The sequence below is a fragment of the Rattus norvegicus genome, chromosome 2, assembly GCF_021556685.1.
Source record: "Rattus norvegicus strain SHRSP/BbbUtx chromosome 2, alternate assembly SHRSP_T2T, whole genome shotgun sequence".
Taxonomy (NCBI): Eukaryota; Metazoa; Chordata; class Mammalia; order Rodentia; family Muridae; genus Rattus; species Rattus norvegicus.
In genome coordinates, this window is record NC_141535.1 from 44,700,628 (window position 1) to 44,714,737 (window position 14,110).

General features: G+C 44.5%; 1 long non-coding RNA gene across 1 annotated transcript in view; it reads right to left on the reverse strand.

The window, feature by feature from the left end:
- The window catches only part of LOC147996062 (uncharacterized), a 151,920-nt gene extending 139,376 nt beyond the window's left edge, over nucleotides 1-12,544 (reverse strand). Inside the window, exons 1-2 of the long non-coding RNA XR_015670633.1 lie at nucleotides 12,408-12,544; nucleotides 11,412-11,539 (exon numbers count right to left, since the gene is read on the reverse strand). This is a non-coding gene — a long non-coding RNA (uncharacterized LOC147996062). The remainder of the gene's footprint in view (nucleotides 1-11,411; nucleotides 11,540-12,407) is intronic.
- Nucleotides 12,545-14,110: the final 1,566 nt, after the last annotated feature.

The following is a 14,110-nucleotide window of genomic DNA, read 5'->3' on the forward strand; positions in this document are numbered from 1 at the left end:
CTCATTTGATTCCTTAACAGCTCTGCATGCAGTGTGTTTGCATCTGTGTGTGTGTGTGTGTGTGTGTGTGTGTGTGTGTGTGTGTGTGTGTGTGTGTCTGTGTCTGTGTGTGTCTGTGTGTGTGTCTGTGTGTGTGTCTGTGTGTGTGTCTGTGTGTCTGTGTGTGTGTCTGTGTCTCTGTGTGTCTGTGTCTCTGTGTGTCTGTGTCTATGTGTGTGTGTGTGTCTGTGTGTGTCTGTGTGTGTCTGTGTCTGTGTGTATGTCTGTGTCTCTGTGTCTGTGTATCTGTCTCACTCTTATAACACTCATGAAAAACTTACCTGGCTTACCTCTCCCCATAATACTCTCACAGCCCTGGATACTTTTTGTCATCTTTGTTAAAATTTTCCATTTGTTTGTCTGTTATTACACTGCCTTCCTACAGGAATCAAAGTCCCTTCTCTCATTTGGTATGTTGATAGTAGAACTTGCCCAAAGTCTTGGAGTAACTGGGCATGCCAGATTTGTGAGCCTCATCTATCTTTCCTTAGGCCCACCTGCACCCCCTTTTCCATTCCTCAGGACTGCCTCCAAAATGTTACCTGACCTCTCAAGGAAGCAGGACCCGAATGTTGCAAGCTATTCATGCAGTATTCCTTTGCCCCCAATGTTCCTGTTAGCATTCTGTCTAAGCTCTGCCCCCACAGTTACCTGGCAATAGCCAGGAGTGCCTGACTCATTATAAAAGGGGCTGCTTGCCCCCTCCTCGCTTGCTTGTTCTCTTGCTCTTGTTCTTGCCTTCCCTTCTCCCCTTTTTCCCCATTCCCTCCCCCACTCTCTCTCCACGTGCTTATGTTGTCAGGCCTCTACTTCTCTACCTCTCTCTCTCTCTCTCTCTCTCTCTCTCTCTCTCTCTCTCTCTCTCTCTCCATCTCTCTCTCTGCCTTTCTCTACCCCTACTATCCTCTTAATTCTCCTCCCCATGCCCTGAATAAACTCTATTCTATACACGAAGGGTATCTCAGCATGGGCCTGCAGCCCTCTGTCCCCATACCTCACCCTACCTGTATGGAACATGTCTCCCCCTCCTTTATCTTTTTATAATACATCAGTCCCCTACACAAGTCAGCTGAATAGACTAAAAAGACATGTCTCTGCAGTTTATCTCCAATCTCAGTCTGGCTACACAGAAACTGGTCCTGTTCTTGTGTGGGCAGGAGAGGTCCTACCAACACGGAAGAGATGTGGATGAAGCATTGCTACCCCAAGTGTGGGCTCAGCTTTCCTTATGTCGTCCCTCCTTCCCACCAGAATGTGTTCCTTTCGGTTGAATCAGCAAAAGAAAAGGGCTGCATCCTCTCCTAGGAAGGGAGCTGCCCTTGTTTTAAGGAATCTGCTGGAACCTTCCTGTACGTTCTTTCTCCAGTTCTGCTTCCTGCTCTTCTGTATCTTCCTAACTCCTCCACTCTTTGCTTTCCGCCAGGGAGTCTGCTCCACAAGAGCATATGTGCACATCTTTTAATATACCGCTTTGGCTGTATTCCCAGCAAAGGAAGAAGAAGCTTCCGTGGCCAAACTAATTCAGCAAGCTTCAATTATTCATAGGAAATTTATTAAGTGGGAAGAACGCAAGGGTCCCACCACCCGTTACTGCTTTGTGATGTGTCATGAGAGAGTTACCTGTTCTCAAAGACAAGAGGGCTTAATCACAAAAGTTTGGAAGTGATTTTTCAAAAACACTTATGCTACATGGCCCAGATTTTAAAAAAATAATAATAACAAGCTGTTTGAGAGATGGGATGATGACAGGTGGAGAAGTACCAACAGGCACTCAGTTCCCCGAGTTCTCATGGTCCCAGGAGCTCCAGTTATATAGACAGAACCCCAAGTTCATGGTCAGCTGCTATTAATTCTTCTGTGACAATCAGTCAAGTACAGTCACCAAAGTGATCTGGGACTACCAATTCCATGACATTCATTAGTCCTCTACACAAGAGGAACAGCAGGCCATGTGGCCTTATGCAAAACGCCACCAGCAGGACAAGGAGACAGGGAACAGAACAAGTAAGTTTGAGTCAGAGCCTTCTGGGGATTTCCTCAGGAACGACAAGCTAGAGCAGAGTGTGTAACCGGCCACCACTAAACTGAAAATGTTCAACAAGATTTGGGCTTATAGAGACAGAATGTAGCTGTCTGGTTCATGTCTGTGGGGTTATCAAGATAGAAGGATATTGCATCTTAAAGAAGATGGGTTACATAGATGAGTTATAGCTGTGGGCTGACAGTTTGCAGACCAAAGGCATACTGTCTGTTGCATTCTTTGCTACCTCAGAGTCATTAGCCCTAGAAGGAGCAATTTCTCTCAGCCTGAAAGGACTTTTAAGGCACCAAAAGGATGATAATAATATAGAAAAGTGTAAACACCTACAGTACTTTTATGTCACTTTTACGTGTCATTTTAACTAGGCCTTGAGTTTACCAGAAAACTGTTTAGGCATGCTTTTGTCTGTGCCTAGGTGTGCTGCAGGAGAGATAAGCACTTGAATTGGTGCCGAAGAAATCAGATGCCTCTCCCCCCCAGGATGCTCATCCAATCTTCTGAGGGCCTGGAAACAAGAGAAAAGTGTCAAATATGGTAATGTACATCTTTAACCCCAGCACTCGGGAAACAGAAGCAGGATTCAAGTTCAAGGCCAAGTGGGTATACATAGTGAGTTCCAGGCCATCCAGGGCAGATAGATGATAGATAGATAGATAGATAGATAGATAGATAGATAGATAGATAGATAGACAGACAGACAGACAGACAGACAGACAGACATAGGAAAGAAGAGTGAGGGCTCATAAGAGTGCTGAGCTGGTAAGCCAGGAAGAGTGCTTGCCACACTGTGTTCAATCAGAACATAGAGTAGGAGAAAATATGTTTCCTGAATTATTCTATGACTTTTAGACACACACACACACACACACACACACACACACACACACACACACCATGCATACACACCATGCACACATTAATAATAAATAATAAAATTAATATAGGGAAAAGAAGGAGGTCCTAGCTACTGAGCTGCTTGAGCAGAAGCATCAGTCTTCTACTACTCTTTGCTCTTAGGCCTTCAGATCTCAACACTCACATCTATGCTGCCCGTTATTGAGCTTTCAGACTTTAGAACTACACCAGTGACTATTCTGGTTTGAAATTTCTACCTTATGGCAGATAATAAAGACTTTCTTAACTTCCAAAACTATATGATTCAATACTTCTGATAACGTAGGTAGGTAGGTAGGTAGATAGGTAGATGGATGGATAGATAGATGGGTAGATGGACCAAGAGATGGACAGATAGATGCTACGTAGCTGGCCTATGGTTCTGTTTCTCTGCAGAATCCTTTCCTATGCAGTATGTCAGGGTTCTGATAGAGCAGAAAACATCCACACAATGATAGTCCTAAATATTCTCTTGTCAAGCAAATGTTAGAAGTCCAAGCCCTGGGGGCTGGACAGACGGCTCACCAGTCAGAAGCTCACCAGTCAGAAGCTCACCATCGAGGCTTCAAGAGACCTGAGTTCAGTTGCTAGCACCTACTCCATGCACCCCATACCTGCCTACAACTCCAAGTCCAGGGAATCTTGTGTTCTCTTCTTGCCTCTGTGGGTACCTGCACTCACATGAACATATTCACACACACACATATTCATGATTTAAAGTTCATTTTTAACTAAAAAATGAGCTTTAGACATTTTCTTAATAGAAAAATTCTAAGTTTTCTATACTTCTGTATTAGTCCCCCAGCCATATTCTTGTAAACTTATGAGGTCATCAAAGTTTTAAACAAAAAAACAGAAGTGTGTCTGTTTAGCAACCATAAAGTAAGTGAAAGATGTAAAAAAAGAGTTGAAATTAATTGAAACTAGGGATAGGGAAAGGAATGCTACTAGTACCCATCGATAAGCTGAGTATGCATAAGTTTAGATATGTATAATATGTTATTTTTAAATCTTATGCATATGCTTTAATAAAAGTAAATTTTAAAATATCTTTCACTACTAAGGAAAAGAAGAAAGGAAAAGAAAATAAGAAAAGGAAACTTTTTGAGCCAGGGGATAGACTCAGCCTGTTCTAGAATGTAGTTAACCCCAGCATCTGAGCCAGCTCTATTAATCTACTAAAACGTGGGGAGAAAACGTACCTCTGGGGCCATCATGCCTTTCTCTCCTCAGAGCCTAAATGTTTCCTCTTTAGTAAGTAGGCCTGAGGTGACTGAGCCTGTCCCTTGGAGAAGCAGTCAGGTGATGAGCTAGCCATCCATCAGCTATGCCAAGAGAACACAGTCACCAAAGGGTTTGGAGTTAAAGGCATTCAGAGGTTGGCATGAACCCCAGGCTGATTGCAAACACCTGGGAACGCATGAGCTATATAGACAGATATTGACTTCTGGAGGGGATTATAGAGAAGCCCACCTAGCAGTTATTAAAAAATAGACGATTATATGATGGCTCAGTTGTGAGAAGCTAGAGATGTGAAGTAGGCTATGGTGGTTTGAATTAGAAATGTTTCCTGTGGGCTCCATTGTTTGGACCTGCGTTCTAAGTTGGTGGTGCTGTTAGGGAGGTGTGCAGCCTTGCTAAAGGAAGTACATCACGGGGGATGGACTTTGAGAGTGCACAGCCTCATCTTAGGTCCGGTTTTCTCTCTGCTTAATGTTTTCTAGTAAAAATATGATCTCTCAGCCTTCTACTCCTTCTGTCATGACTGTTGCTTAGTACCAGGGCTCTGCTGACTATTGTGGACTCTAGACTGACTCACTCTCTCTCTCCATCTAGAACCTCTAGCTCAAATAAATTCATCTTTCTGTAAGCTCCTTCTGGCCGTGATGTTTTAGCACAGTAAGAGAAAAGTAACTAATAGAAGCAATGGAGGAAAAGAAGAAAGATGGCCTTGAAGGTCAGAAAAAATCAGTGAACAAGGATAGAAATGAAAAACAACCTCTGGATTCCTGACATCAAAAAAAGCCATCTCTTTCCTCTGACCCTTGTCAATCAAACATTAGATATATTCAAAAGAATATAAGGGCTAGGGTCGAGCTCAGTGGGAAAGCACTTGCCTAATATTCACAAGGCCCTGGTTCCACCTATGATACTATACTGAAGAAAAACCATTAAACAACTCTCTGAGGTGAAATGGAGCAGCCCCATGGTCTCACAAGTGCTCTGAGGATGGTATGAAGAAATACCCTTGCATTGGCCACCAGTACTATCTTTAATAAGACAAATGCTCTGTCAAGGGACTGAATATGTCACCCCAACATTCTCATGCTGAAGCCCAAATCCCCAACATCTCCCTCTTCCAACATCCAGACCAATGAGGAATAAATGCGTATGGTTTAAGCCACCCTATCCATGGCATCTCACTGTGGCATCTGAGTTGAGTTCAAATCTCCTGGAAAAACAAAACGCTCGGCTCCAAAATAGGGGAGGGGCTTCGGTGACGTTTTTCTGAGACACAGAGACTAGCAACATGTCTTCCTTTAATGAATAAAAAGAGTTGGAATTCCATAATTCCCAGAACATCAAATCTGTAGGCTAATGGTACAAAAAGCCAAGACCTCATGCTGCCCTAGACACCTGCTCAAAGTACAGTCCATCACATTCAACAGAAATCACCCAGAGAGACTTCCCAGGCTGCAGCCCTACCATCTCCAAGTGTGATAATCCATCAAGCTGCTTTTGGAAGTGACACTGTGCTCCTGGGAACTCAGGCCACCCCCAAAACTCCAGTGACTGTTTCTAGCATCTTTGAAAGTATAACTACTGTTGGGATTTCAAAATCAAGTCAAGCTCTTTGGAGAAACACAGAGAAAGTCCAAGCAGGGTGTAGAACAATTCGTACTGGAGCCTTCTCCCAGACGGAAATGCAAGCACGGACGATTGAGTCATCTTTCCAGCCCTGGCCCTCCCATTCCCCCTGAACAGCTCTTTCTGCTTCCATGCCATATATATTCATAGCCTTTCTTTTCTCCTTGTTACAACGTAGACATGATACCCAGAGCTTAAGCCACCATATTAGACCACGAAGTAAATGATATTTGATGATTCATGATTTCTATCTCTGAATCTTAAATTTCTATTTCATTCATGTACCTAATCTGTAGTTTTCTTTTACCAATTGTTAGCTGACATTTACCTCTTTTATCCTTCAGCATTCTTCATGAACCCCAATCTGAGTGATTCAAAATGGCGGAGTGCTTTGACCACAAGAAAAGCTGGGTATCATTCCTGCTGTGACTCTTGCCAGGCAATAAACAGATGGACATGTAAGGAAACACAGGAACAAATTTTCTTCTCTAGGGGGTTGTGGGGTCCTTCTATTGCCATAGAAAGAACCTCACTGAAGTTCTTAAGTTTCCTTTGTGCTTACTTATGGGAGTTCTAACCTGTATTTCTCCTATTGCAACTTAGAGAAAAGCTTTACCATCTTTAAATGGAAAAAGAAAAGAAAAGAAACACAGGACTACCTGCTGCAGACAGCACTGAACTCCCAGATCACCAGTGCTCAACTCCCCGGTCACCCAGCACTCAACTCCCTGGTCACCCAGTGCTCAACTCCCTGGTCACCCAGTGCTCAACTCCCCAGTCACCCAGTGCTCAACTCCCTGGTCATCCAGTGCTCAACTCCCTGGTCACACATTGCTCAACTCCCAGGTCACCCAATGCTCAACTCTATGGTCAGCCAGTGCTCAACTTCCTGATCATCCATGGCGCAAACTTATTTGAGGTCTTACTAGCTGATAAGTCACTGTGGTAGAGTTGAGACAATGAAGCTCTCCAACAGCTGTTTCTGATTAGTATGCTTGGCTCTAAAGCCAAACTCCTGACTTGAGGCAAGAAGCCAATTATTTCTAAGCAAGGTTGAATCTTGACCTTGAAAACATTCAGGGATTAGACTATTCAATGAATCGGAAAAATGTTTGGCTGGATTTTGGGTTTATTTTATTTCATTTTTTTTCTTTTGAATAATTGCCTTCCTCCTGCTATCTGCAAACTCTAATATGGTTTTTCATGTCATACATATAAATGACCCTTTTTCAGTGACTCAGGATAAGTTCTGAAAATGATAAAGAATAGTGTGCTTCCTGGTACACTGTAGGTCTTAAATACATGGTATCTAAATTGACTTCTTTAGTTTTATGCTTTATGATTTCCATTCTCATATGGACCATACCACCCCAAAAGTATCCGTATCAGTAGGTATTATACCTGTGTTGTGCTTCAATAACTGAAAGCTCAAAACAAGGCCACTGATTTAAGAAAGTTTAGTAGTTATAGGCATGATGGCCCATGCCTTTAATCTCAGTGTCTGAGAGGCAGAGGTAGGTAGATAACTGTGAGTTCAAGGCCAGCCTGTTCTACCTAGTGCATTACAGGTGTCTAGGTCTACATGGTGATGTGATGTCTCAAACAAACAACAAAAAAATTTAACTCAGCAGCTAAAGGCGCCTGTCACCAAGCCTGATGACATGAGTTCAATCCCCACAGCCCACATAGAAGGAGAGAAGACTCTGCAAAGTCTGTCCTCTGACCTCCATGCATGCTCTATGGCATACACATGTATGCATGCACAAGTGCACGAGCACACATACATACATATACACACGCACACACACAAGAGCATATGCTAAATAAATAAATGTAATTTAACAATTTTAAGAGCACTATTCTAAATGTTGAGAAATCCAAGGTCAATGGGCTCCCCCTCTGGCGTGGCCCCTCCTACTGTGCCAGCCCACAGCAAAAGGCAAGAGAGCATGCAAGAGAAAGTGAGAGTAAAAATCTGAACTCTCTTCCTCCAACCCTTCTAAAATCCACACCAGTCCATTCCTAAAGACCGAGCCCTTGAGGCCTAAGCACTTCACAGAAGTCACCCTTAGTGCTGCTGCTCTGGAGGGGGCATTTCCAATGCACAATTTTGGGGGAAGCTCATTCTAAAATGAGCATTAGGATTTATGACTATTATTTTTATGTTCTAAATCTTGCTACAAAGTAGCAATTATAAAGAGAGTGTCAAAAGATGTATCCAAAAGTTGCCATCCTTGGAAGCACAAGACCATTTTTATACAAGGATGCATACATCCTTGGGCACAGTTATCACTGTGGTGACTATCTGCAGTTACATATGAACATGAGAATTCCTCTTCCAAAGCTGCTGCAGGAAACCAGTTCAGCTCATACTTGCATATGCATAATGACAGGCATAGAACTCACAGTGGCTGTGATACAGATCAGATTAGGTGTCATCATCAACAGATGGATGGATAAAGAAAACTCGATACAGACACACACCGGTGACAAAAAATGAAAGCATGATGTTTTCAGGAAAATAGATGCAACTGATAATCTTTATGTCAAGAGAAAAGACCCAGGCTCAGAAAGGCAAACCCCATGTGTTTGCTTACATGAAGAACCCGTGCGTGCGTGTGTATGTGTGCGTGCGTGCATGCACACGTGCGTCATGAAAGGGAAAGGTGATGGTAAAAAGGAGAGGAAGAGATCTTTAGGGAGGTAGGGAGATAGGATAACGGAACACATTCAAAGAAGACAACATAGTCTGACTGTGGAAAGAAAAGGAATGAGCTAGAGAGGCAGGGGTGGTGTGGACCCAGGAAATGGGAGGGAGTACGGGAGAGGAACAAAGAGGAAAAGTGTAGCACATATACAAAAATACCATAAAGATGGGCTGACCAGCTCAGCTGCCTCCCAGGCCCAGCTCCTGGGCGCCAAGATGGCCCACCCCAACATCTACCAATGAATTGCAGGAATGCATGAAGAGGCCAGTCATACAGATCCAAACCTACAGGATCTCCATGACACAGGGCAACAACAGAATGCCTAAGAGGAGTCTCAGTAAGAATTGATTGAGTAGCAGAAGTCAGAGGCCTTGGACCAGACCAATGAGTCACTGCAATGAACATTTGTAAGCAAAGAAGTGGACTAAAGGCTATACCATGGGACACAGTGTGACACAATACAGCTTCCACAATGAGTTTTTTTTCCTCTGTTGGAGGAAGGTTGCAAGGGTGGAAGGTAGGTACAGGGGAGGGGGAGATGAATGGGAGTGGGCTGCATGATATGAAATTTACAAAGAACCAATAAAAGGATAAAATTGGAAGAATTGTCCTGTGGAAGAGTTAGGGCGAGGATTGAAGGATCTGAAAGGGAGGGCAACCCCACAGGAAGACCAACAGCGTCAACTAACCCGGACCCCTGGGAGCGCGCAGAGACTGAGCCACCAACCGAAGAGCGTACACGAAAAGGAAAGAAAAGAGAAGAAAAGAATGTGATAATGAAACCATTACTTTGTATGCTAACCTGAAAAGGCTAGTTTTAAAAATTCTCTTTAACTAAGACCTACCATGAAGCCATAAATTTCTATGCCAGAAGCAACTGGAAGACTGGCGCTTTCCCAGGCTGTGGCTTGGGTGACAAGGGAAAAGTCTGTGGGACACCCCGTAAATGGAGTGTGAAACTAGTATACCAACTACCCAGCAGTCACCTCCTTCCCACACACGAGCAAGTGCAGCTGCCTCCTCACTGGCTCCTTCACTGCCTCCTCGCCACTTCCCTGGCAGCCAGTGGAATGTTTTCATTCCAAAGGCTTCTCCAGAGCTCTGAAGCTGTAGTGCATCGGCGGGAGCTGGGCAGCCCAGACACCCAGAATTCAGGGAACCTGAACTGGAAATCACCCCTGCGAGCTATCCCCACCTTATCCTTGGAGCAAGCTGGCCTGGAGTGGACCTTGAACTTGCCTCAGTTTGCTTCAGAGATTGGGTGCGAGCATACGGACCACTAACAGTCTAGCAATCTGCATCAAAAGCTTGCAGGTGGAATTTCATGCCTAAATTTCCTAAGAGGAAACAACCGAGGTTATTCTCTTAAAGGCTAGCCTTTGCTGTACAGCTCTTATGCACTTAAAAGCATGTCCACCAGCAAACAAACAAGAAAGGGATGTCGTATCCACTGCTTTTTTTATAATTCTGATGTTATAAACAGGGTTGGTTTGGGGATTTGTTTGTTTGTTTTTTCATTTATCTGGTGTACTATTTTTTTAACCCACTTTTCCTAACATCCTGTTGGGCCTACGCTGCTAAGAAAGCCTCTTATATACTTGGGGTTGGGAAAGGGGAGCCGGAAGGGGGGCTGCAGGGAAGATTGTGATGAATTTGAGCAGGAAATGTCTTTGACAAATGAAGCCTCTCTTCCCTTGCCTAATTCTGAAATGCCTCTAGCTTGAAAGTTCTCCATATGCTCATAGCTGTTATTTAGGTACACCACGCAATTTCTAAACAAAGAGCTTCATTCTTGGCCTCCACATACACAGCCTGCAACAGCAAGGCAATGTTCCACTGGATAAATATAGGAGAATCTGGAGCTGAATGAGACCACAGGCCTCTGTATAAAATGCAATTGGCAGTAACAATAGGACAGTATGGATAGTCAGGGCCGATCAGTCAGCCTGGGAGGAAACTTCTGCTCGTTTTCAGAGAGCTCCAACATTCCCATCAGTATTGCTCAGCTAGGGTTGATATAACAACACCTTACACTGAATGGCTTAAATTGCGGAAAGGTAGCCCCACAGTTTTGAGACTAAAGGTCTAAGACCGAGATCTTAGCAAGGGAGATTCCTTCTGAGGCTTTCAGAATCTGTTCTAGTTCTCTTCTGGATTCTGGTGGTTTTCTGACCATTGTTATTGCCTCTGGGCTTCCACCTTGAAATCCACATTTGTGTTCATATACTGCCCTTCTCATGGTGGGTGCTCATATACTGTCCTCCCCATGGGTGGGTATGTGCCTATGTGCACAGTTCCTCTTTCCATCAGCACTAAAACTAAGAGTCTAGGCATAACATGTGGTATCTGCAGAGCCCTTTTTCCAAACAAGCTCATACTCCTCAATACTGGAGATTAGGACTTGAACTTGTGAGGTAGCAGAGAGAGAAAGAGGAGACCCCTAACACTGCCTGCTATAAAACTTTCTAAAAGGGACCGATGATGTGCCTGGTGGGCAAGCATGCTTGCAACCAAGCCTGATAACATTAGTTTGATCCCCAAGATCGTCAGGTGAGAGAGGAAACCCAACCACAGGCTGTCCTCTGTACATGCGTGGGATTAATTAATTAATTAATTAAGCTTTGGCCATCCTGGTAAGTTTTCTGAACCATCATTGATGCCTCCAGAGAAGACCTGAGTCTGGAGTTCTCTGTTAAAATGAGAAAGGAGGGGCTGGGGATTTAGCTCAGTGGTAGAGCGCTTACCTAGGAAGCGCAAGGCCCTGGGTTCGGTCCCCAGCTCCGAAAAAAAAAAAAAAGAACCAAAAAAAAAAAAATGAAAAAAAGAGAAAGGAGACCACTCATCATCTCTCCAGTTCTGACCTTTCTGGCCTCTTCTCTCAGAAATTCAATGGCAAAAACCTCACTTCACTGAGAGGCACGCAGTCAGTATTCGTAAATCTCTTCAGCCAGGTTCCTCTACCTGAGCCTCTGAAGGAGGATTCCACAAGCTGAAATGGGGGAAGCAAGAGAGGGCTTTACCAACTAACTCCTTCCGGCTCCTGATCCCCCCGCCCTAACTTCCGTTCCAGACTAACCCAGGATGACCCAGGCTCCTTCCAGCTCTCACCACAGTCGAAGTGATTCCTTCGACTCACTCTCATATCAGAGAAACCACACCACAGATTTTCAACCTGTGGGTCATGACTTCTGGTGGGTTGGCAGACCCTTTCCCAGGAGTCACCTAAGACCCTCGGAAAACGTCTCATAACGTAGCAAAATTAGTTATGAAGTAGCATGGGAAATAATGTTGTGGTTACGAAGTCTCCACCACACGAGGACTATAACAAAGGTTGACAATCACTGAACCACAGGGTTGTCTTCAGACATGCCAGCTCCCTGATCCAGAAAAGTTCGATTTTACCCAATTTTGATTAGCTATCCCAAGATCGTACTTACTCCAATAGAAGAAAAAGCTTGTGGTCAGTTCAGGGGTACCCTAATGAAAGCCAGTGGACACTTTCCAGGACACATGGGGGTCCTCAAAAAGTTCAGATTTTAAAAGGACAGAATCCTTCATAACTGAGGATGAAAATCAGCTCTGGAACACTGGGGCTTTGACACATGCACAATAGCTTTCGGGGACCTGCTCCCTGCAGCAGAAGCTGCTACACTTACAACCCACTTCATGAATTTTAAGCTTCCCACGGAAGGAGTAGGTGTTTATTGGCAAATAAAATATCCACCATCCACCCGAAACTGTCCTATATATTCTTTGCAAATATTAACCCGTTAAAATCCACACAGCCACTTGAAGCAAGTGCAAGTTGTCCCTCATTTTACCAACGAACACGGTGCACAAAATGTCAAGCAACTTGCCTGAGCACACCCAACCTTTGAGTGCTGGAGCCTAGATCTGAACTTTTGGTGTTAGTAGTCTGGGTGCCGAACTGCTGCAATGGAGGACTAACCACTAACTATAACTTTTAAGGAGTTGATAGAGCAAAACGGAAAAGGAAGTAACCGGAAGCTGCAGCTGAACCAAAACGCAGAGGACAAAACTCCTCCTCCTCCCTGTGGAACAGTCCTGGCATTTGAGCATGCGCTTTCTCCCACTCAAGGAGCCTAGCCAGAGAATAAACAAAACTGTGTTCGCTGCGTGCGGGCCCTGCAGCATAGTGTGAACCGTCAAGGCGGATGTGCCTGCTCTTATCAAGACAGCATGGAATCTCAGAGCTGCTGGCTGGGCTGCAATGTCCCCTCTTTGCTTAATCTTCTGTAAAAGCAAATTCTAAAATGGCGAACAAAAAACCGGCCCAATTTTTATTTAAGAGTATGATTTACCCCTGTGGGGAGAAGAGTACTACCTAAACCTCCCACACTTCGTGCTCAGCTGTCACAGAGCCTCGCTGCCTCGCTGCCTCTGCCTCGGAGCAAGGAGCATGCTGGGACTGGCTTCTTTGGTTTTTGGGTAGGTTCTTCCCTCTTGGGGAAGAAGTTGACCATCACCCCCTTGGAAAGCACTCAGAAGCCCTCCCCCTCTTTAAACCAATCTGGACTACAGCATCTGTCAGATGCACCCGCAAGGTTGCTGCTTCTCTGCAAAGGCAGGGATCAGAGTGACTACAGCTGCTCACTAAACTAAGCTTAACAACCTTGTTTACTCTAGCAGGTTCCTGGTAAACAGTGCTGAGGCCGAGGGGCCTGTCCTGTTTACATTAGTGTGACATATCCCAGTTGGGGGTCCCAGAGCAGGGCAGAGGCTGCACTCCCCGAATGCCAGCTGTTTAGAGAGCCTTGTGTTTTGACAAATGGTGTTTATGTAAGGAACCACTGTTGATGCGATCTTTCTATCAACTCTGAGCTTATGACGTAGATGGGCGTTGTTCTATTTCAGGATATTCCAGGTCTCCCTGAAAAAGGAGAATCATCAGTATGTGTAAAGACGAGAAGTCCCCCATAGGTCACACTCCAAACACAGTGTGACCTTCATGAGTTTTGGGCCTCTGTGTCAGCACGTCTTGACGTCAGCACTATCCGCATTTGGACTGGATAATTGTAGAAGCTGTCGAGCGCATTGTTCGGCTTCGGCAGCATCCCAATCCTTCGCAAACTAGATGCTAAGGCTACATTCCCCAAGTTATAGCAAACATTAAATGCTGCTAAATGTCCCTTGGAGGAGTGAACAAAGACACAGGCCCATTACCCACCTGCGCCAAGAAGCACCACCACTCAAAGTTAAAAGACCGTAATTCTTCTAAAGGCCACAAAGGGCACAGACCTTTTGCAGACTGTGACGGGCAGAATTGTTTGCTCCGTTATCCGTGTGTCCTCAGAAAACCTGTTCTGATCCTGCTTGTTGAAACCTAGGGGCATGTATATCTAAAAGCCCTGAAGGAAAATTTCCAGAAAAGTCCAACTCAGCCAAAAAGGATGAGCGGCTGCCCTCCATATGGTCTCCTCGCTAGGTCCTTTTAAAAACATGTCCCGTTAACCTTAAAAAGGAAGGAGATTTGATGTGCTGTGTGATACAAATGAAACTTTTAGACTGTACACTAAGCATAACAGGCCAGTTACAAAAC